The 25,332-nt window shown below is 39.4% G+C and overlaps 1 protein-coding gene and 1 long non-coding RNA gene across 2 annotated transcripts in view; both read left to right on the top strand.

Moving 5' to 3' along the window:
• LOC130707369 (ELKS/Rab6-interacting/CAST family member 1-like) overlaps positions 1 to 25,332 on the top strand; it is a 467,400-nt gene that overhangs the window by 140,014 nt on the left and 302,054 nt on the right.
• Positions 7,118 to 25,332, top strand: part of LOC130707377 (uncharacterized) — a 37,210-nt gene continuing 18,995 nt past the window's right edge. Inside the window, exon 1 of the long non-coding RNA XR_009007264.1 lies at positions 7,118 to 7,335. This is a non-coding gene — a long non-coding RNA (uncharacterized LOC130707377). The remainder of the gene's footprint in view (positions 7,336 to 25,332) is intronic.

Below are 25,332 nucleotides of genomic sequence, written 5' to 3'. Positions count from 1 at the left end.
TAATTTTATATTTATTTATTTTTGGCTGTGTTGGGTCGTTGCTGCGCGTGGCCTTTCTCTAGTTGAGGCGGGCGGGGGCTACTCTTCTTGCGGTGCGCGGGCTTCTCATTGCGCTGGCTTCTCTTGTTGCGGAGCACGGGCTCTAGGCGCGCGGGCTTCCGTCGTTGTGGCACACAGGCTCAGTAGTTGTGGCGCATGGGCTCAGTGGCTCCGCAGCATGTGGGATCTTCCCGGACCAGGGCTCGAACCCGTGTCTCCTGCATTGGCAGGCGATTCCTAACCACTGTGCCACCAGGGAAGTCCCTACTGCTCCTTTTTTACGTATGAAGAAAATGTCTGGACTTCCCTGGTGGCATAGTGGTTAGGAATCGCCTGCCAATGCAGGAGACACGGGTTCGAGCCCTGGTCCGGGAAGATCCCACGTGCCGCGGAGCCACTGAGCCCATGCGCCACAACTACTGAGCCTGCGCTCTAGAGCCCGCGAGCCACAAATACTGAGCCCACGTGCCTACGTGCCTAGAGCCTGTGCTCTGCAACAAGAGAAGCCACTGCAATGAGAAGCCCGTGCACCGCAACGAGGAGTAGCCCCCGCCCGCCGCAACTAGAGAAAGCCCACGTGCAGCAACGATGACCCAACGCAGCCAAAAATAAAATATAAACAAAGAAACAAAAAAAGACTTGTCAGAAGTCATTTATCCCCAAATATAGGAGTTCTAACACCAAATTTGATGCCTTTCATGTAGCATCATGCTTCCTCTCCAAAGTAATAAAACTGAAATTTTGTAATTTTAAGAATATTAGACATGCCATGTTATATTAGACCTATGGTTAATCTATAAGCAGTCATTTACATTTGGAATGAGATCTGTAGACAGCGATATATATTCACTTTTTAGGACTTATTTCCTTCTCAAGCTTCTATTTCTTGCTACAAAGTAAAACGTTTTGTTTCCTGTTAAAGGAGTTCTAGGCATTGTCAGTGGGTAAGGTTTGTGGTGGTAGCCAGAGTACAGAGATCCTGAACGTGGGGACATCCTTTTGCCATTAAATTTATACTGTGCCCGAAGCTGGGTTGAATAGTTTTAGGCTGTTTGAGGTCCCAGGAAGACTCTTTGCCCACCCAGGGAGCAAAAGGCCCAGGAAAATTTCCATGTGATTTTAGCTTGACCCCATTTACTGGATGATTCATCCCTCCTTTCCTTAATTCCACGCCAGCTTTCTTCACCTAGGTTTTCTCCTTTTCCCGAGACCATTCTTATGGTGATCTCTTGCTTTCTTTGTTTCACCACCTGTGGCTTAGGACCATATTTCTCCAAGTGTGGGCCCTTGAGCAGAAACATCAGTTTGATAGAAATAGAAATTCGGAACCCACAAAATCCGCTTAGTCAGAAACTCGAGGGGATGGGGCCCAGCAGTCTGTCTTTGACACACCTTCCAGGTGATTCTGATGCATGCTCAAGTTTGAGAACCATTGGTGCAGTAGTTAATTTTTTTTTTTTTTTTTTTTTTTAGCATTCCTTTAACGTTTCAAAGTGATTTATGAATTTCATCTGACTTACCACCCTTTAGGACAGCATTTTTCTCGCAGTGCTTTGTTTTTGGCCAAAATAAAGGGTTCCGTGGTCAGCTGGCATGGGAAAGACTACATTCTTATGCATACTTACTCTGTGCCCCCCATACCCTACCCCCAAAGTAGGTAAGGATTCTGGGGTCAGTTGCCAGGTTTCAAATTTTAGCTCTATCATTTAGTAGCTACTATTACTGCCTCCTACTTACCTTAGTGATCTTTGGGGAAGTTACTTTCCTCTCTGAGCCTTTACTGTCTAGCTTGTAAACTCATGGAATAAAATGGCAATTACTTCTGTAGGAAGTTGTGAAGACTAAACAAAGTAATGCACATACAGTGACTCAGGTGGTGTTTGGCACGTGGAGAGCTTCCTTGAATGTCGTGGATCATACTGGCTATGACCCTTGTCATTGCCAGGACTGTACTAAATAAATAAATAACTCTCCATCGGTTATCTCTGGCGCTTGGCATTTCACTGCTCATTTCTAAACCTGAACATTTGCCGTGTGCTCCATTTTTCAATATTATACAAATGAGACTAGTTTTCACTAAAATCCCGAGATAAACTATATTTGAAATTTTGCTTATTTCTTCCTTTTGTTTTCTGCCACCAAGCCACTTTCCTATCTGGGGCAGAATATTTCTTTTGATAGTGATTTAATATTTTAAGCCTTTGTTGAAGAATGTTGTCTAAGATGTGTCGAAAGTCTAAATCAACATTATTTCCTGCCTCAGTTTATTTACCACTTCAAAAAATTTCAGGTGTTTTATATCTATTTCTCTTTATAGATACAGAATCTACCTATAGATATAGAATTAATACAGATATCTATAGATTCTATAACTTTACGGTGTTTCTTCTATTAGGTTATTTTTACTTCAGTGTCTGAGTCTATTCTTAATTAAAAATTCCCTCCACCTACCCTATACTTCCAACAAATCCACAATGAATCTTATTTTATTGGGTCTTCTCCAGAGCCTTTGTAGGAGCCAAATTTGGGGCTATTCGGATGATTCTATCTAACTTTGCCTACAAATTCATAGTCGTCCTCAAGAGCATCCAGAACTCTGGTTGGATACCATTCCATCCTGGTGATTTATTTCACTTTTGTCAGTTAGGACGAGTACAACCCTTGCATTTTTCTTTCTTTACTTTAGCATAGTTGGACTGCTTCATAACAACATTTGTATCCAAATATCCTCTTCAGTAAAATATATCAGAATTTTGATTTATCCTCTTTTCTATCTTTTATTCATCCATGTACTCATGTTTGTAAGTCCAACTGATTCTTGGCTGGCTTTCTACCAATAATAAAAGAAAAAAACAACAACCAGAAAGTCCTTAAATTTTTTTTTTTTTAGCATTCCTTTAACTCTTCAAAGTGATTTATGAATTTCATCTGTCTTACCATCCTTTAGGACAACACTTTTCTCACAGACTTTTGTTTTTGGGCAAAATAAAGGGTTCCGTGGTGAGCTGGCATGGGAAAGACTACATCCTTATGCGTACTTACTCTGTGCCCCCCATACCCTACCCCCAAAGTAGGTTAGTGATTCATAATCCATAGTGGCATTTTGAAAGATTCTGAGATGTACTGCATCAAGAATCTAACAGATTAACTTTGACCTATTCACCGCCCCCCCTCCCCCCCATAAACACCTGTCATCATCCCATGAGCTAATGTTGGATAGGACACCTCTGTGACCTTTTGGTTTAGGAGTTTCCTTATTCTCTTTTGGTCAGTCTTTGTGTGTTTAGATGTACTTCTCTTTTTGTCTTTGCTTATTTGTTTCATTGCTAGTTAGACTTGCTGGGTCTTTTTTCCTTTTGCATTCTCAATATTCATTTGAAAATTTTGTACTTGAACTTTCTGTAACACATCTTTGAAACGATTCCTTTCCTCTTTCTGTCATCTGGTCTCTGAGTGATTGTCTTTTTGTTTTCATGTTTCTTTAGAGTGTTAGCCCTGGATTGGGTCAGATTACTTATGGGGAGTACTTACAATGAGTTTTAGGTCTTGTACTTGTGAATATTTGTTTTTTCCACCTATGCTTTTCCCATACTTATTTTTTTGATAGGCTTCTGTGACCCAAGTTGAAATTTTATAATAATTTACTTTGAACAACAGAATAATTTTTGTTATCTTTCTGTATTCTGTATTGAAATGGTTATTTTCATACTTTTAATAAGAATGCTACTTTGGTACTACTGGTGGTTATAATGGTTTCAGCTGTTTTTTAAATTTACTTAATAGTTCATGTAAGATTTTTAAGCTTCATTGCTTGTGATAGGGAATTAGCAACTAAAATAGTATGTTAACATTTATATTTTCCAGTGAACCTACTCAGAAATTCACTTTTCCTTCACAGAATTTGTAACAGAACTTCATATTGCCTTGCAGTGCTTACTGCATACAAGCTATGCTCTTGTTTCTGCTTGCAGGCTCTTGCCAGATGTCATTTTGTCAATGACACCCATTCCTACCACTGCATTTGAAGTTGCAGACCTCCTTCCCCACACTACCTGTTCCCCTCTCTACTTCATTTTTGTCTTTTGTGTTGATCAATATGTAACAAACTATGCATTTTATTTATTCATTGTGTTTGTTCTCCTTTAATACAAGGTGAACTCCCTGAGGGCAAGTGTTTTCATCTGTTTGGTCACTGCTTTACCTCTACTGTCTAGAACAGTGTGACACATTATGAATGCAGAGTAAGTTTTTTTTTTTTTTTTTTTTTTTAATGATGCGATCTTTTTTTTAAAAATTTTTAAATTTATTTACTTATTTATTTATTTTTGGCTGTGTTGGGTCTTCGTTTCTGTGCGAGGGCTTTCTCCAGTTGCGACAATTGGGGGCCACTCTTCATCGCGGTGCGCGGGCCTCTCTCTATCGCGGCCTCTCTTGTTGCGGAGCACAGGCTCCAGACGCGCAGGCTCAGTAATTGTGGCTCACAGGCCTAGTCGCTCCGTGGCATGTGGGATCTTCCCAGACCAGGGCTCGAACCCGTGTCCCCTGCATTGGCAGGCAGATTCTCAACCACTGCGCCACCAGGGAAGCCCCAGAGAAAGTTTTTTATTGAAGTACAGTTGATTTACAATGTTAATTTCTGCTGTACAGCAAAGAGACTCAGTTACATATATATGCATTCTTTCTCATACTTTTCCATTATGGTTTATCACAGGATATTGAATTTAGTTCCCTGTGCTGTATAGTAGGACCTTGTTGTTTATCCATCCTATATATAATAGTTTGCGTCTGCTAACCCCAAACTCTCAATCCATCTGTCCCCCACTGAATTCTTGATTTAAAAAAAATTTAATCTCAGGAGATGTAGAAAATGCATTCCATAACATTCAGTATCTATTCATGATACAAAATGAACAGACTATCATTAGAAGGTATAAATATTCAGCAGATGTGATATTTAATGGTGAAACATTGAAAACATTCTTTTTTAATATTGGAAACAAGATAAGACACCTTTCACCAATAAGATAAGATAATCCTTCTTTGCAGCATTATATAGGAAGTCTTACACAGGAAGAAAAAGAAGAATTCTTAGCATTGGAGAAGAAGAAACTGCTATCACTAGTCATTGAGGATATCTTGTCCCTGTAGAAAAACCAAAAGAATCTACAGATGAAGTATTCGAATGAATAAAAGTGGTTATTTAGCAAGTATACTGCAAACAAAATCAATATACAAAATCAGTTGCATTTCTGTACTCTGCTACAACTATTTAGAAAAGGCAATGGGATACCATTTATAATATTATCACAATTATAAAGTACCTAGGAATAACTCTAGCAAAAATAGGCAACAACTATATGGAGAAAAGTATAAAACAAAGACACTTAAGAAAAACTAAAGGAATGGAGAAATAAATCTTATTTCAATAGAAAATTTCAATCTACAGGAGATGTGATTCTCCCCAAATTGTTTTAGAGATTTTATGACACTAAAATGAATTTCCTTCACCTCCCTCCCCCACATAGAACATGTGAGCTGATTCTTAACAGCAAATGGAAGAGTGAATTGGCGATTTTTGACCTACTAGATATTAAGACTCGCTATTATAAAACTCTACCAATTAAGACAGCATGGTGCTGAGCAGAAATAAACATAGATGATTGGAAGAGATTAGAGAAGCCAGGAGCACAGCCGTACATTTATGGTAAAGAGGAATATATAAATATATATGTATATGTTTTGGGGGTCAACCTTTAAGTTCTCTTAGCAAATTATAGTTATACATTGCAGTGTTATCAATTAGTCACCATGCTATACATTAGAACCTCAGAACTTATTCATCTTATAGCTTAAAGTTTGTAGACTTTATTTTTTTAGAGCAGTTTTATGTTCACAACAAAATTGAGTGAAAAGGTACAGAGATTTCCCATGTACCCCCTGTTCCCACATACGTATAGCCTCCACCATTATCAACTACTCAGCAGAGAAGTATATTTGTTACAATTGATGAATCTACATTTACACTTCATTAGCACCCAAAGTCCATAGTTTACATTAGGATTCACGCTTGGTGTTGTATGTTCTCTGGGTTTTGACTAATGACATTATCCACCATTATGGTATCACTTAGTTGGAATCAAAGAGTATGTAGCCTTTCAGATTGGCTTCTTTCACTTAGTAATAAGCATTTAAAGTTCTTGCATATCTTTTCATGGGTTGATGGCTTATTTCTTTTTAGTGCTGAATAATATTCCATTATCTGGATGCACCAGTTTGTTTACCCATTCATCTACCGAAGGGCATCTTGGTGGCTTCCAAGTTTTGGCAATTATGAATAAAGCTGCTATGAAACATCTGTGTCCAGGTTTTTGATGTGGACATAATTTTCCAACTCCCTTGTGTAAATACCAAGGAGTCCGATTGCTGGATCGTATAGTAAGAGTATGTTTAGTTTTGTAAGACACTGCCAAACTCTCTTCCAGAATGGCTGTACTATTTTGCATTCCCACCAGCAATGAATGAGCGTTCCTATTACTTCACATTCTTGCAAGTATTTGGGGCTGTCAGTGTTTGGATTTTCATTTTTCTAATAGGTAGGAGCATTGTCTTTAATTGGCGGGGGGGGGGGGAATAAAGGAAGTAACTCAGATATTCATTAATATCAATAGAATGATCTTGATTAAGCATGGTCGGTCCCTGAACTAGTGTCCTCCCGGACTGGGGAGTGCAGCGCGGGGCGGGGACTCGCAGAGAGGAGAACAGCGCATCAACCCCAGCGGGAGGCGCGCAGGTCTCGGGATGCGGAAGGCGGGCAGGCGCCGCGCTCCTCTCCGCCCCCGCGAGCGAGACGGTCACGTGCAGCGGAGGGGCTGACCTCCGCGGGCGGGCCTGGGAGGGGCGCCGCGCCGGTGGTTCAGGGTCGCCCGAGGCTAGGCGCGAGGCGGGCACTTGCGCAGCGCGGGGCGGAGTGCGAGCCGGGGCCGGAACCGCCGCGGGTGGGGAAGGGCGGGGAGGAGCCTGGGAGCGCGCCGGCCACCGCAGGGGGAGGGGAGGGGAGGGGCGGGGCGGAGCCGCGGCCCGCGCGCCCGTCGGAGGGGGAGGGACAGAGCAGCCATTGGGCGCGCTCAGGTTGGCCGCTGCGAGCGTGTGGCGAGCGTGGACCGCGGCGCGGCGGTGCGACTCCTTTCTCGGCCCTTCTCCCCGCCCCAGGCGAGGGCACCGTGTGGCGGCGGCGGGGCCAGCGAGGCCGGAGGAGGCGGCTGTGCCCGGGCATGGTGGTCTGGGGCAACGCGGAAGGTGAGCGACCCCCGGGCCGGCGGTGGGGGTGGGGGCGGGGTGGGACTGGCCTCGCGTCGCCGGGCGGTGGCCCAAGCGCGGGCGGCCTGAGGCGGGGCGGGGGCGGCGCGCCGGCCCGGCCCCCGCGGCCCTTGGTCTCGCGGCCTGTGCGGCCCGCGAGAAAAAAAAAAAAAAGAAAAAAGAACTTAAAAATTGAGAGTTGCATATATAATAAAATGGCATGAAACTATACACAAGCATTGTTCCAAAACCAGTTTGCTGGTTTTGATACTGTAATATAGTTAGGTAAGATGTAACCATTGGAGGAAACTGGATGAAGCATACATAGGACTTCTCTGTACTATTTTTGCAACTTCTTTTTTACCTCTGATTTTTTCAAAATGAAAAAGAAGTCAACAATTTTAGTGCTGTTTTCTTGTAGATGAAATAGTGTCCCGCCATGAAAGCAATGAATTGCTGATAAAAACCGAGGGCTACATCTCAAAAACATCATATTGAATAAAAAAGCAAATAGCATAAAAAGATATAGTATAAAGCTCAGAACATACAACCTAAACAATATATTATTTAGAGATACAGCTATGAGAAAATTAACAAGAAAAGCAAGTGAATGATAAGACACAAACTTGAAGATAATGTTTATCTCAAAGGACTAATGGAGGGTATGTGACCAAGAAAAGGGATTCAGGGTCCTCAAAGGTGATTGTAATGTTCTTTTCCTTAAATTTTTATTAATCACTATTTTATAACAACTCTGAAGTCTTAAAAATGTATAAACCTGATCTTTAGCATTTAATAATCACCTTTATTGAAAAGAGTAAAATTAAGTGAAAGGTGAATAAAATTCAGCAACATTAAACATGTGTGATAGAGCATATAATTATAAGAGCATCTAAGAGAAGATTGGGTTCTAGTTTAAATTCTGGTCTGACTAATTTGGGGTTAGTAGGTTTTGGTCAGTGGTTTTTGAAGGGCGGTCCCTGGGCCAGCAGCATTAGTACCACTTAGATATTTGTTAGAAACGTAAATTCTCAGAGCTTCCCCCAGACCTACGCTCTTGGGGAAGAGCCCAGCACTCTCTATTTTAACACAAACCCTCCAGGAGGTTCTGATGTGCACAGACTTTTGAGAGTCACCAGGAAGTTCAACTTTCTCACCCATAAAATTAGAAGATAAAACTAGATCAGTGTTTCCCATAGTGTGGTAGATGTAGTACTGATCATGTGCAAGATGTTTTTAAGTGATAGACACATCACCATTTAAACTTTTATTTATTGTAATGTTTGTTCGCCTAGTACAGATAGCTTACCAAACCCATAAGTTCACTGATGTTGTGTCATACATTGCTAAGTTTAAAAAAAAAAAAAAAAAGGAAAGGAATCAACTTAATGTAAATATAAATACTAAGGCAAAATAGTAAGGTATGTATAGCAGAAAGTAACACAGCATTGTAAATCAACTATACTCCAATAAAAATTTAAAAAGTAAGGTGATATGAGAATATCACAAAATTCCTGGGGTTAGTTCTTAGATATTAAAGTTTCGGTAGTCCTGAAGAGGATCAATCTTGAAAATATTTTCCATTCTAAACTTCTGAGACTTCATGTGCTTGCTTTTCTTACAGATCTGCCTCCTTAATTTTGCTTTTTAAAATTCAAGCTAATACGTTAAAAATTTAGTCCACACAGCTTGTGTTGGGAGAGGAATGGCCTGTTAATGTGCTTTTGTATTGGGGGATACTTATCTGAGATTGAAAATTTAACCATAGTTAATGGAAAGTGTGGATAATTCACATGCGAATCATTAAAATTAAATACATTAAGGAGAAATCTGTTTTGAAAACATGATTTAATTTTAGAAGCACTTTCTTTCACTACGTGTAGTATTTATAGTGGAATAGGCAGATGGTTTTATGTAAGGAAATGAAATGAGGTTTGTGGACAGTAAGAAACATATTTTAATAATTAGGGATTTAGACTTTGAAAAGTCTATACAAGTTATAAACAGCTACAACCTGACCGGCCCTTTTGTTAAAAAGTAAATTGATTTATTTATTTATTTTTGGCTGCGTTGGGTCTTTGTTGCTGTGTGTGGGCTTTCTCTAGTTGCGGCGAGCGGGGACTACTCTTCCTTGCGGTGCGTGGGCTCTAGGCGCGCGGGCTTCAGTAGTTGTGGCACTTGGGCTCAGTAGTTGTGGCTCGTGGGCTTAGTTGCTCCGCAGCACGTGAGATCTTCCTGGACCAGGGCTCGAACCCGTGTCCCCTGCATTGGCAAGTGGATTCTATAGCACTGCGCCACCAGGAAAGCCCATGACTGGCCTTTTTAACTGGCATTTTAAATAGCTTTTTTGCGATGTAGTTCACATACAGTTCACCCACTTAAAGTATACAATTCAGAGGTTGTGTATAGCCAGAGAGTTGTGCAGCCATCACGGTGCACAATTCTAGAACATTTCATTACCCCAGAAAGCAACCCTATATCCATTAGCAATTATTCTCCATTCCCTCTACACTCTCAACCCTAGGCAACCACTTATCTACATCTTATTTCTAGGGATTTGCCTATTCTGGGCATTTCATATAAATAGAATTTATATTTCATATAAACATAATGATATGTAGCCTCTTGTGACTGGCTTCCTTAATATAATATTTTCAAGGTTCATCCGTATTGTAGCATGTATCAGTACTTTATTCCTTCTTATTGCTGAATAATATTCTGTTCTATTGATATTATATGTCACTTGATGGACATTTGGGTTGTTTGCACTTCTTGTCTTTTATGAATAATGTTGCATGTATGAACATTCATGTACAAGGGTCTGTGTGAAAGTATGTTTTAATTTCTGTTTTATAGCTCGGAGTGGGATTTCTGGGTCAGATGATGACTGTGTTTAACATTGTAAGGAACTGACTGGATCTAAAATGCATTCTCATTCAAAGCAAAATTACAAGTTTGCTGAAAACTTAAATACATTTCTGTTCTAATTTATAATAAGGTACCAATTTTGTTTGTCAATGGTTTTATTACAGAATATCTCTCTAAAATGATATTTGGCAAAAATCATCATTAAAATACATGTTTTTGAAAACAGCAGCTTACAAACGGCTGTTCTACATCACAATTTATCATCATTTATCAAAATTGTCACATCTTCTGTGACATGGTTCTTTCTCTGCATATTTTATCGCTGCCTGTGTCATTTAGCATTTAGGGGAAGAAAATGTCATGGAATCTGCTTCCTGAGCTGATGATTGAATTCAGATTGTTTTGGTTGACTTTTACAAATAAATTACATGTTAAGAAACTGATGGTAGTTTTTTTTTCTAAAATTCTCGTTTCAGCAATAATAAAAATCATACTTCTAAAATAAAAACATAACATTTTGTAGTCTAGCTGCATCTGACACTTGATATTTTGCTGTGTTGCCCTATTAATATTTTGAAGTTATAAGGAGAGATACTTTTTTGTGTAATGAGAATTTATGTTCAGTAAATTGTTAATATTTGACCTTGTCTTACTTTCTTCTAATGCTTTCCTAAAGGCTTATGTACTAAACTACCTACCTTTAGATTTCTTTTTAGGAAAGGTGTTCAAGATATTTCTTTTTCATACCTACTTGTGAAATGAGGTTTTTAGCACCTCCTTGTTATGAAGGAATATTTCTGAAAAAAATAAGATAAACAACTAAAGGCAGTGAATAACTGAAGTAATAGAGAAGTGGTAGCATAGAAAAAAGATGCTCCTCAGGGAAGAGAAAGAAAAAATACCAGTTGGACTTGAATGGATAAGATTTATTTAAAGCCTTTCATTGCTGCATGAAGGATAAACAAAAAGAGTAGTAAGGCAGCATGAGGCATTCAGTGTCCTTGTAAAGAAGACAAGCAATATCCTTAATCTCTGAATCTATAACTATATGATTCTACACATAGATCAGCTAAAATCATCCTTTGTTTTATTTCTAGTAGGGATAAGCTGTTGTATGCACAATATTGTAATGGATGTTTGTAGTGAAGACTTGAAGCATTTGGATCATTTGGGAAGTAGACTCAGACAGGGTTTAGTGTGTAGAATACTTGTAAGCATGTGCCCTTGGGAACAACATAGTGGGAGGGAGGCAGAGGCGTCAGGATTGGGCAGAAGCTTACGTCAAAGTGTCTCCTTGGCCAGCCTTCCAAGAGAGGTTTGTTGATAGCTTGGATGTGGGGTATGACAGAAAGAGGTGTCAGGATGATTTCAAGGATTTCAGCCTAACTAACTAGAAGGACGAAGTTGTCATCAACTTCATCCTTTGAAAGGAGGTTTGGTGGAGAAGATCTGGAGTTAGGTGGGCCTGTTAAACGTTCGAGATCTGTAAAACATCTATTGGCAGAGGATGAGTTGGTGAGTCCATATGTGAAACTGGAGCCCAGGAAAGAGGTCTGCAGTATACATAAACATGGGGGTGGTCAGCATAGGATAGATGCTAGTTAGACCAGGAGACTAGCTGAGACCACCAAGTGAGCATGTGTAGACTGACTTGAGGATGAGACAGGGCTGAGTCCTGGGACACTTCAGCGCTTAGAAATTGGGGCAAATAGGGGAAACCAGCAGAGGAGACTGGGATGGAGCCCCAGGACCCAGCACACTGCTTAACAGCAGTGGGTAGTAGATGTTTATTTAGTGGATAAATGTCCAAAGGGGAGGGAAAATAACATGGGACAGTGATGAATTTTATTTCTCCAGGTAGAATAAATTAAAAGGTGAAAAATAGGATCAACTGTTATCTATCTCCTCGGTGAATGGGTGGGGAGTGAGTCATGGAAATTAGAATAAAAATAGATGTGTTCTTTTCTATAAAAATAGATGTGTATACATATAAAATAGGAACCGTTCCTTTTAATAAACTGAAGTATTTTTAATGCAGTTACTTTCTTTTAATCTTTATGGTACCTATTGTGCTTGTGTGGCTAATTCTTCGAGCAACTGTATAAAAATGTCCCTTGTGTATAGAGATGAATCCAGTTCTTCAGATTGATTATTTCTATTGTTTGTGAATATGCTTTAAAGTAGCACATTAAGTAGTTGAAACTCATTTGAGAAATTATCCTATATTTGTATCTCTCTTCTTGGTACTAAATGACAGAAGAATTTCATTTATATATTTGCTTCCATATATTTGATAATTTACAGTAGAATTTTCAGTGTTCTTCATGGTTAAAATTGGTACTAAAGGTGATTTGGAAATTGTGTTGAGCATGTATCTTGCTAAACTATAGAAGACAGACATTTTCTTCAAGGATTTTATATTCTAGGTGAAAAAGTTAAAACATTTGTGGAAAGGTACATAAACAATTTTCTTGGGAAAATATGCAGTTATGTCATTGAAACTCTGAGTCCTGTCTTCCACTGAGCGGGACATTTATTAAAGAATAGACTGAAAGTAGAAATATCTGTAAGCTTGAATTTTGACAGAATGAAAGAAGAATACAAAAATCAAGCTCACAAACTCAGCTGCCTTGATGTGGATGAAGCTTCTGTGAACAGACAGCTACTGTCCTTGAATAATAGTTCACATATCTTTTAAAGTGAATTAAGCTTTGGTTGTATTGGACCTGACCGGTCGGTGAGAAGGAGATGGCTGAGTCCAGGGAGGCGTGTGAGCTTTCTCAAGACAGACTAGAGTCGCTGGTGACTGAGACAAGTAGTGAAACGTTATTTCAAGGGTTGAAATGTGAATAGGAACCAGTGATTTAACAATGCTCATCTCTAACTTTAAGCCTTTTCTTGAGCCAGAAACCTTGGTTTTTTATGAGAGTTTGAGATTCCCTGAAGATACAACCTAGGTTGGACAGTTACCCAGCTCTATTATATATTTAAGCTCAGGAAAGTTATGTGAACTGTGTTACTGCTTCTTGTTTTTGTGAATTTTTGGTCCAGGCTTTCAGAAAGACCTGAGCTGAACTCTAGGACAAAGCTTGTGGTGACCACCATTGCTGTTTCAAGCCACTGTCCTCTGTGTTTCTTTCTGTCATTCAGGAATTTTGTTGTCATAGCTCCTCTATTACTGACGTGTGTGTGTGTGTGTGTGTGTGTGTGTGTGTGTGTGTGTGTGTAGGGGGTGTCCTTCATTTGTAAATTCTGTAATCTTTGGACCTTGGATGGAGATGGTAAATACAGAAGTCTTAGAATAGAATTGGTCCCAAACTATTTTGAGAGAAAACACAAAGCATATTAAAACTTACCTTTTCAATTAAAGCATAGGGAAACCATTCACAAAAAGGGTGCAGAAGTTGATGCTGTTGTTTATTGTGTTATATGCTGGTTATAGACCTTCATTTTACGGTTATTTCTCTGAAATGCAGTAAAAAAAAAAAAACCCAAAAAACAAAAAACAATGCCTAGCACCATAGCAGCCCCTATGAAATGAGGCATATGCTGTTTCTAAGACTCACAGCATGTTTTTCTGATACTGTGTTTGCCCATAAACATGTTGATGGTAGGTGCTGTCTGAGGCAGGGGCGGTTTTCCTATGGAAATCCTCTCTTGAACATACTGGTTTCTGATTCCCCTTGAGGAAGAATGAAGCTCCTTTTTGCTTCCTTAGCAAATTTGATACTTCAAGTATTAATAACATAGCCAGTGGTTGATATGTATCTTGATGACTTACAGGTCATCATGATGGCTGCTCTGTCATAAGTTGCTGTGGTTTCAGAGCACGTTAGAACTGTACGCAGCGTTTTGAGGTGGGAGGGAGCTGAGGTGTAATGAAAGAGAAATTCCCTGCACAGCAGTGGTGATGCCTTAATGATAAAATCATCTTGCTCGGTCTCAAAATCACTGGGTCTGCCAGCAACAGCATTAGATGTGAAGTCTGACCTGGGCTTCCATTTTGATTTTGCCATTAAAAGCGTTATGACTTTGCCCTCAGCACTTCTGCGAGTCTAGAGGAATGTTAATTACTAAATGAAAACAAATTTATGAGATCCTTTTGATGGAGTAGAGTGTAATATCTGCTGAGTGCCCCAATATACATTCAGCCCTCTAGAGGAGAAGACTTATAAGTGGTAAAGAGTAGGCTGCTTTTGGAGAAGGAAGCGTGAGGTGAGATGGCAAATTTGGGAATACGTTTTCTAAGGAAGGCCTTGGAGGAGGCCATCATTCTGTAAACCTGAACTTGAGATACAGCAGTGTCCGTTTTGGGGATAGGAGGTCTCTGGGGCAGTTATGATTGGGAGTGTGTGAAAATACTGATTCAGAGCCACGAGACCCTGTGACATTGGCTGCATCTAACCCAGGTCTTTCTCATTTAGGGCCCCAGACTAGGGAAGCTACAGTTATCTTCTGAAAGATAGTAAAAAAGATGATCTTGCTGCTCTTAAAGTGAAAGAATCCAAATTTTGGTGCAGAAATGTTTTAGGGACAGGATTGCCCCCATGTTTTTAATATCACTCTTGACTGTTTATTTCGCTGCTTATTTGGGGAAAAGGATATGGAAGTTCAGGTTGGGAAAATTACTTGGAAGAGTTTCTTAAGAATAACCTCATTAGATAGTTTGTGTGTAGATGTGAGAATAAAGTTTTCTTAGAAACAAATGATTTTTTTTATAGTTCAAATATTTTATTTTCCTTAAAGATAGGAGTAGATTTTATAGTTGGAGACTCTTGCTATTATTTAAGCAATAACCAATAAATGTGAGTAAGTAGCAATTATTTAGGAAGAATGATATAATGATGAACTATTGGAAAATATAAAAACTATAGATAGCATTGTGGAATTGGAAGGGACTTATCACCTGATTTTATAGACAGTTTATCTCATTATTCAGCCTCCTCACTGTAAAATGGTAAAAATATTAGTTGATCCAGAGTTATTTTAAGGAATAAAAGAGAATTTATTCATTCAACAATTATTTATTAAGTGCTTACTAGGTGCTGAGGCACATGCAGGTTCAGAGGATGTGTCTGTGTATTAGAAAGAAGAAAATCCTGGCCTTCATGGATTTTACTGACTAAGAGGCAAGAGGCTTTACCCAGTGATGACAAACGTGATGAGGGCTTCCAGTGTGCTCCCTGCAGTGGTGTTTTAGACTGAACACAGTGCCTGATAGTTGTGGTAGAAGACGACTAGCACCAATGTGTCTTGGATGCAAAGTACACCCATTATCTCATTTAAATCTAACACCAGTTCTATAAACTAGGTCTAGTTTCCCCCCTTTTACAGCTGAGCAATGTTGTGTTCTTTTAGGTCTGTGATCAAATCATGGTTATTAAATAAATTAATGAGTAAACTTGGACCTAAAGTGTGGTCCAAGGTCTTCAGCCAGATAGTGGCAGAGCTGGCACTAGAACTGGTTTTGACTCAAGCTCAGGGCTCCTTTCATTGTACCACATTGCCCCTCAGAGCGTGCATGGGCAAATAATCGTATGTACCATGGTAGATAGGAAGAGTGCACAGTTTCAGAGATCCCATACTTGCCAATATGAAAATCATTTCACACAGTACAAATAATAACAGTGAAATCAGGGCTGCTGGCATCCTCAGTTTTAATTCCCATCGCTAGTTATATTCAGTTATCCAGTGAGATGGACTTTGAGCTGTGGATTTAGTGTATTAAGTAATAGGATCCAACTCGAAGTTTTCTCTGGCAAGCTATTGGCTGTGAAGTAAATTCAAGGCTATTCATCCAAAACGTAAGGTGTCCTGAAGTAGATGTATATGTCATCTTGTCTAATGGGTGGGTTGTGTGAGAGATTTTTCTTTCCAAATTGAGTCATTGGAGACCATTGCTCCTATTACTGCCTTTGAAGTCCTGCAGCTGGTGAACCTTTGGTAGTTGAGATTTCTTTCTCAAAAAACAAAAACCAAAAACATGTATTATAAGTATTTGTAGTCTAGTTGTGTGTGGGTTACGTGTCTTAATTAGTAAAGTTCTAGTGAATGTCTTGGGATTTTATAAAAACTTCAGTAATAACAACTAAAAATGAACACTTCTGATCCTTTCTCGTGACCCCATAATCAAATCCAAGTCAGTTTCTACTCTCTGCCTGCTATCCTCCAACTCTGAACCATCTTGAAAATACTTGTTTTTTCTAAACATTGTTAGTTTAGGGAGTTACTTGGAGTGAGAGAGTCTCTTTCCTTTGGCTTCCTTTGGGTCAGCAAAGCAGAGGAGTTAGTTTTGGAGGGTTCTCCTTCTATGCATCATCAATTTTAGTCCTTGGCAACGTCTCCAGTCCCAAAGAAATGATGTGGGACTCCCCACGTCTTCCAGAATTTTTAGAAGGCATGTGATGTATTAACAGTACCTGTGTCTCTTCTGTAATTCATTTGGGCTCTGCAAAATGCCAAAGTGTATCTAATAGAGCAGTACAAGACATGTGCCTATTTTCTGAAAAGTCAACCTTAATTTCGTGTCACTCCAGTCTGCCGCTGGTCTACCCAATAATTAGGATTTTAAGGCTTATGAGTAGTTAGGGGCGCTCCTAGTCCAGAAAGGAGATGCAACTGAAAATATGACATATATTGGCACTACCACTGCAGTGCTTTGGGTTTAAATATTCATCAGACAAAACTAAACTCTATGAAATGAATGCCAGGATAGACCAGTCTCATCCTGATTTCCTGTCTGGAGTCTATTGCTATAAAAGGTGTATATGTTTATAATTCCTGCCCCTAATAGTCCCTTGCTTCTGTAGAGCAGTGTTTCTTTCCCAAGCACTTAAATATGTTTGATTGTACCCTTGCACCTGTCTTTTAAGGCAGACACACTCAAGTTGACACACAGTTTTTCTCATGACAGGGACCAGTTGTGATTTATGGCCATTTACAGGATGTCAGTGATGTGGAGAGGGTACATTTTGAGCGAACAAGGCTATATATGTATATCCTTTCACTTGGCAATAAAGAACATGGTAAAAAGCTGTTTTCTTCTCAGTGAAGAGCCCTTAGGCTAACTTCCTATAATGTTCACCTAATGTGTTACTATGTTCAAGTCACCTTAACAAATATTTCTTGAGTGCCTGCCTCCTGCAAGGTATTCCACTGGCTGAAGTGAAAGTTTCTGTGAGAAGCCTGATGTATAGAATTTGGAAGTAAAAAAATGCGGTGTTAGTGTGGGTCTTTACTGCTTTAGTTGAAAAGAAAGTGTTATGAGGTAACCTGTCTTTTCCTTTATGAATTTGGCTTGTTTAGTAAGAAACATATTAACCAAAGATGAAAGGTAGATTCAGAAACATTTATTCACTTTTAATATGAGTGTAAACTTTTATTTTCACCAGAAATTCCTAAACACCTTGATTATAATAAAGTACAACCCTGATTTTGGCGTTCAGGGCCAAGGATAAAAGATTCGTAGACTTACTGAAGAGTAGATTCTATGAAAGCACAGACTCCTGATAAACGCTGAGTGCCCTGTAGTCCTCTAGATCAGCGGTCCCTAACCTTTTTGGCACCAGGGACCAGTTTCGTGGAAGACAGTTTTTCCACGGACGGGGGGTTGGGGGTATGGTTCAGGTGGTAATGTGAGTGATGGGAAGCGGCAGATGAAGCTTCGCTGGCTCCCCGCCACTCACCTCTTGCTGTGCGGCCAGGTTCCTGGGGGGTTGGGGACCCCTGCTCTACATAACTGTCCTAAAAGTGGAAGAACCAGTCTTTTTGTTGGTGAGGACCCCGTGGCCTCCATCATTGTAACTACTGTGATATAACCTGTAGTGTGTGATTGATAAATAATTTAATACTGTTGACAGGGGTATTTGTTGCTTACTTTGTCCATTTGCAAGCAGTTCTTTCTTCCTCATGATACTCCTTGCATTAATAGTTGAGCGAAATGACATGGTGAGTCAATAAGACTGCTTTCCCTGTGACCAGAGTTGTCAGGACAAGTCAAGGTCTAATCAGACATTTTCATTTCATTAAGTTGGACTTTTGCCAGAGCCTTTTGGAAGCCAGCATAACACTTGTTCTTGCAGGTCATTGGCCCAGACACAGTCACATGATTACACCTCCATGCGAGAATGTCTGGGAAATGTTGTTTTATAGTCTTGTTTCGGAATAAAAATCAGGGTTCTGACGTTAAGAAAAAGGCTACTGCTGAGCTACCCCAATTCTTTTCCCTACCTCCGATTTCTTCCTGATACTTAGATGGAAGATCTGGCTGTATTCCTTTTCTTGAACTCTGTGTGGCATACTTGGGTACTTCATGTCCTAGTCTTTCAACCTGAGAGGAGGATCCTTCAAGTTTTTGCAGCTTTCAGCTCCATGAGCTCAGTAGGAGTATCCTTGAAGCAAAATAAGAACGGGGTGTTGCATGCTCTTTATTTTTTTTAAATTTCATATTTTAATGATCAATTTTAGTTATCTATGCAAAGTGATTCATGCAGATCATAAAATTCTTAGAGGAAAAGGAACCCTGGGACAGAAGACATGGGTCCACTGAGGGCGGTAGTCATGGTTTGCAAATAAAAATTGTGACTGCAGCCAGAAGAAGGAACAGTGGGTGCTGAGAAAGGAAATGACAGATAACCATTCCTAGAGGCTTTATTTGGCTTTTTAGAAATAAGTAAATGAAAAGTTCCCTCTAGTTTGCTGCTTTGAGTCTTCCCTTTGAACACATCATCTAGGCAGAGTTGACATAGATGGTTCTTTTAATTTAAAATCTCTGTAGTCTTCAAACAAGGAGGCCCCATGCAGGCAGTCTCATAGATGGTTGTACATGAATTACTCATCTGTCTTCAAGAAAGGGAGTTTGTGATTTCCTTCTAAGAAAAGGATTTGCAGGATGTGGCGGGAACGAGGTGAGTGAGGCCTTCAACTTCCATGCAGTTGTAGACATTTTGGAGGCAACTTGAACTCTTTGGATCATACTTTAATCCCTGATACCTAAGGATGGCGATCCTAATTTCAGCATCTGGGTGGTATTCATGAAAGACTTCTGGTTGAATAAGTTCGGAAGGATGCTCATATGAATAAACCTTATTATATGCCCCAGTTTCTGGGCAGCCTGCAGTACCGAGTTCTGACCTGGGATTAGGATGCCTTGTGTGGAGCTAGTGCCACTGCAGCTCTTAAGTCTCATCCAAGATGGTTATTTTCCATGTGCTTCTGAGTAGCTGTTTCTTTGGCTTTCTAATAGCATGGATACTCAGCATAATCACAGACTCCTAGATATGGAAGTATCTGAATGATAATGTAGTCTAATTTCGAAAGAAATGAAATGAAAGAGGCCAAGTGACTTGCTTCAAGGTATCTGGTAGAAAAACTGGTGTTAGAACCTTGGTTCCGTGTTCTCAGTCCAGTGCTGTCTTGCAGTGCACTGAATTTCTCAGAGAAAATGAGACTAAATGCGGTGTTTTTCTGTGTCCTCCTTTGCTCCTGGTACTTAACAGACCTGGAATCTACTCATGTATGTGTCAGGTTTTAGATCAGCAATAGGCTCACTGATTATGGAAATAATTGGGGAGATGTGATATGTGTGAAAGTTTCAGGTAAGCGAGGCAAGGGGTTATTGTGGTGGATTGGGAGATGTTTGCCAGTTCAACTCACATTTCTGCAGTGCGTGATGGGACTTGGGGCTCTTCTTTCTGTAGCTTATTAACAGATAAGCTGTTTCGCTGCTGGAGCTGCTGAATCTACAATAGCATGAATCAGCAAGAAGGAGGTGTGATTAGTCACGTGGACTTAGGCCTTTCCCATTGCCAAGGCTTGATATATTCACATCTTCCACTTTTTTTTTTTCCTTCCGGTTTTACTGAGATATAATTGACATACAGCACTGTAAAAGTTTAAGGTATATAGCGTAGTGCTTTGACTTGCATACATCATGAAATGATTATCACAGTAAGTTTAGTGACCATTCATCATCTCATATAGGTACAAAATTAAAGTAGAAAAAAAGTGTTTTTTTTCACATCTGTTTTTTCCTCTTTGTAGAGGCTCATCACATGGAATGATAGCATGTTTACTCTTCTGTGTTACACTTGGTTTAGTCCACGTAATTACATGTAATGTAAAATTACATACAGTGCAAATCAGTCAAGAGGCTATCTTTCCTTCCTCCATCTCTGAGACATGGGTGACCACTGGAGGCCACTCTGTTGACATTTCTTGCTCTTGTCGTGGCCCTGTTGCCAATCAGTCTAAAAAATATTTTTCTGTGAATTTCTTGTGAAGTTATTTACATGAAAAGTTTTCTAAACGTATGTAATTCAAACTTGATTCTTTGTTTAATGCCAGTGTAATTTTTATGGACTAGAAAAACAATTATATGAATTCTAGATTTTCCCGGGAAATCTATAACATGCAGATCTGAAGTTCATATGGGACCTCTGTCTCCTCGTGAGCCCTAGGTAAGGTACAGTGAGGTTGGAGAGGTGGATAAAGGAAGGAGTGAGTGATGCTTCATTGAGGAAGGTGAGCAAGGTGGCCAGATAGGTTTGTTTCATGACAAAGAGTGTGATTTAAGCACTTGCTTTCTTTTGAAAACATCTCTTTTCACCATCTCCCTATCCTGATATCACAGGAGGAAGGAAAAAACCAAACAAACCTGTTGCCTCATTTCCTAAAGCAGTAATTCTCAAACCTTAATGAACATGCAAATCACCTTGCATTTTCCAAGACTGCCGACTCTGATTTAATAGTGGTGGGGCAGTGGTTCTCAAAGTGTGTTCCTCAGAGCAGCAGCTCTGGTTCCGCCAGCTGTGTTAGAACTATAAATTCATGGACCTCGCCTGACCTGCTGAATTAAAATCTCAGAGGATCGGCCTCAGAAACTGTTTTTACACATTCACCAGGTGATTGTTGTGTACCTTGAACATTTGAGAATCACTGCCAGTGAAGCTATTCTCTTGGGATTTTCCCAGGCCTCTGGTATTTGCTACTCTGTGATTGGGCCTTGGTATTATTCCCTTGCTATTTAGCAATTGAAACTTTGGGGCAGAGATGTTACTTGAGGCTCCTGACTGGATGTTAGTGTCCAGCAAGTTAACTGGCTCTATTAAAGTATGTTTCTTAGTCCTTCACCACTCTCTCTGTTATAACCCTGATACTTTCTTTGTAAAGCAAAGATGCCATTTCATGGAATCATGAACATCAGTACCATGGCTAGACACCATACATAACATGGCGATTGGGTAATACCTTAAAAGGTAGACTGAAAAAGAAACCGACGAAATAAAACACCCCAGAAGAAAATGCTCTTGTAGATTTTCAGGGGTTTTACATGTTAATATCAACTGAGTCCCAATTCACAGATAGTTTCAATCATATTAATAGCCAGTGGGCGTTGTTACCTAGATTCTATGCCTGCTTGGTTCAGATGGGTGCAACCATGCTTAGCAGTGCCTTTACCAGTGTTGCCATTACTGGTGAAGGAAGAGTATTTTATAATAGGGATTGAATTCTCTCAGAAGTCAGTTTTCTTAAGTTATTTGCAAAGGATGAATATACCTCCTACAGTGTTTCAAGAGCTCTAACTTTAATTTTCTGAAAGTTTTATTGATTTCCTCCAAAGGCTATAGCTGGAGAAATACGCACTGTATGTTATTATTTGTCAGATTGTTTACAGGGTCTCCAATATAGGTGGGCTGAGGCTGGGTTTGTGCTTTTCCTCTGGGAGGTTTTTCATCTTAGAGAAAGGATCCATGTGTTTTGTGAATCTCTATAAAGCAATGAGAGGAGTTCAAAATTTATTAGAGATTCGACAAGTGCTCCAAAGAGGGCTATTTGGGCACAAGGTCTAGATGCTAATGTATTACGTTCTTTGAAAACAGCTTAAATATAAGTACATATAAGAACCCTAGTTAAGATTTAAGGATAATGCTGTAAGATCTCTCATAAAGGAGTCACAAAAAGTGCTGCAAGTTTGTAACCTTTCCAGAAGCAATACAGTGTATGTTCACCCCTCATTTGCAACTTGAAGAAATTTACCCAGTTTATGCGGAAAATTGAAAAGAAGCAGATGCTTATTCCTAAGCTAGAGTTTTGAAGGCTAACAATTAAAATAAACATGTCTCTGCCAAAACTTGAACTAAATTAAAAAATTTAGCATATAAATTAAAGCTTACTTAAAACTAAATTTATCAAGGAAATACATTTGTTTTGCATTACTGGTTTCAATTATTGTGAAAAGGCTTCCATTTCTATGGAACACTGAAGATTTTTTAAAGTTTCCAACAATTTATTAGACAATTGCACCACTGAAAATGAGTTACGAGTGTCTGGCTTAAATGTATGAACTATTAGCACATCGTTGATGAGCTTAGAGAGAGATGTTAAAGCAGCCATTATCCTCCTGCAGGTTCATGTTCCTATTCCCAGGGGACTGTAAGAAGCTGGTTTGTAGACTGAAAACAGATAAAGCTATGGGCTGAGGATATACGTAGCATCTCTTCTCTCCTATTCGTTTGTTCTTTCTCTTGGGAAACTGAATTTTTGGACATTGCTGATGAATTGCTGTCAGGCTTGGGTACTCTTAGTTTATTGCCATAGAAGAAGAGAGAGATTACTTCCTTGTTTGCAGTACCTGTCTGCTCTAGTCCTGTCTGTACAGTGTTTCCTGATTAATATTTCCTAAACACCTACCTCATAACTTTTTTTTTTTTTGTGTGTGCTAGGGCTTTCTCCAGTTGTGGCAAGTGGGGGCCACTCTTCATCGCGGTGCGCGGGCCTCTCACTATTGTGGCCTCTCTTGTTGCGGAGCACAGGCTCCAGACGCGCAGGCTCAGTAGTTGTGGCTCACGGGCCTAGTTGCTCCGCGGCATGTGGGATCTTCCCAGACCAGGGCTCGAACCCGTGTTTCCTGCATTAGCAGGCAGATTCCCAACCACTGCGCCACCAGGGAAGCCCCCTCATAACTTTTTTTCATTTACTAAATATTAGTTCTTATTTTCCCAGCTTTCTTGAGGTATAATTGACAAATAAAATTGTATATATTTAAAGTGTACAAACTGATTTGATACACCTAGACATTGGGAAATACTGGTCCTGATCAAGTTAATTAACATTTTCATCACCTCACATAGTTCCCCTCTACCCCCATACCCTTGTTTTTGTTTTTGGTTTTTTTGGTGGTGAGAATGCTTAAAGTCTGTTTCAGCAAATTTCAAGTATACAAGACAGTATTATTAACTACTGTAACCATGTTGTACATTGGATCCTCAGAACTTATTCATATTCTTCTTAAAAGTGAAAGTTTGTACGTTTGACCAACGTTTTCCTGTTTCCCTCATCTCCCAGACCCTGGCAAGGACCCTTCTATTCTGTTTCTATTAGTTCAATTTTTTTTTTTTTTTTTTTTTTTTTAAGATTGCACATGTAAGTGATACCACGTAGCATTTGTCTTTCTCAGTCTGACTTTTTCCATTTAACATAATGCCCTCCGAGTTCATTCATGTTGTCACAAATGACAGGATTTCCTTCTTTTTTTATAGCTAAATAATATTCCATTGAATATATATACCACATATTCTTTCTTCGTTCATTGATGGACACAGGTTTCCTTCTCTTGGCTATTGTCAATAATGCTGCAATGAACATGGGAATGCAGATATCTCTTTGGGATACTGATTTCATTTCCTTTGGATATGTATCCAGAAGTGGGATTGCTGGATCATTCGGTAGTTCTATGTTGTAACTTTTTGAGTCACCGCCATACTGTTTTCCATAGTGACTGCACCAATTCACATTCTCACCAACAGTGTACAAGGGTTCCCTTTATTCATATCCTCACCAAGATTTGTTATCTCTTGTCTTTTTTCATAATAAACATTATAATAGGTAGTGAGGTCATATCTCATTGTGGATTTGATTTGCATTTCCCTGATGATTAGTGATGTTGAGCACCTTTTCATATATCCGTTGGTCATTTGTATGTCTTCTTTGGGGAACTGTCTATTCAGGTCCTCTGCGCACTGTTTAATTGGATTTTTTTTAAAATTTTGCTATTGAGGCATATGAGTTCTTTGCATGCTTTGGATATTAATCCCTCATCTGATAGGTAGTTTGCAAATGTTTTCTCACATTCTATAGGTTGCCTTTTCATTTTGTTGGTTGTTTCCTTTGCTGTGCAGAAACTTTTTAGTTTGATGTAGTTCTACTTGTTTATTTTTGCTTTTATTGCCTGTGCTTTTGGTGTCAAATCCAGAAAGATATGGCGAAGACCTATGTCAAATAGCTTACCACCTATGTTTTCTTCTAGAAGTTTTATGGTTTCAGGTCTTACATTTAAGTCCTTAATCCATTTCAAGTTAAGTTTTGTCTATGGTATTCTTTCGCATGTGGGTATCAATTTTCCTAACACCAGTTATTGAATAGACTATCCTTTCCCCATTTTGTATTTTGGGCACCATTGTCAAAGGTTAGTTGACTGCATATGCATCCCACATAACTATTTTCCTGAAAACTTTCATTTACTCCTGTTTGCTGTGCCAGGATTCATGGCCCTCAGTTTACTGTTCTCTTTTCATTGATCCCTAATCATCACTCGTCTGCTTCAGTCAGTCCAGTGATTTTCCTTCTTCCACCACATCTCAGGTTCATGCAAAGTGGCTTCTTGGGCAGAGTTGCCTTTTCTTTCTAAACAGGTCCAGTCAGATCATCACATATGACTGCTTGTACATATAGAGGAAGGCAGACTATCAGGAGAAAACTATTTTAGGATTCTATGTTATAAACATTTTAACTAAAAAACTTTTAAATTTAACGAGTTCATGCTTCTTAAAAAGAAAATGCTGAACACAATTTAATCCTTTCCAGGTAAATTAGAGTGACATTATACACAGTAAAAATAAGTTGCATTGTAGTGATTTCTACTAGACAGGTAAGGTATTAAGGACTAGTTGTCTGATCCTACATTGAATAATACATCTTGCAGCTGATATTTGTTTTTATAATGAATGCACACGTGTGTTGGTTTAAATTGCTGTGTTGAGATTAAGGTTCTCAGAAATTATTTCTACATTACCAGGAAGTGGTACATTTGAAGCCTCTCCTGTACCATCTTGAGATTAAAAAAAAAGATAA

The sequence above is a fragment of the Balaenoptera acutorostrata genome, chromosome 2, assembly GCF_949987535.1.
Source record: "Balaenoptera acutorostrata chromosome 2, mBalAcu1.1, whole genome shotgun sequence".
NCBI lineage: Eukaryota > Metazoa > Chordata > Mammalia > Artiodactyla > Balaenopteridae > Balaenoptera > Balaenoptera acutorostrata.
The sequence above is the reverse complement of the archived record's forward strand: the minus strand, read 5'-3'. Positions and strand labels throughout refer to the sequence as shown.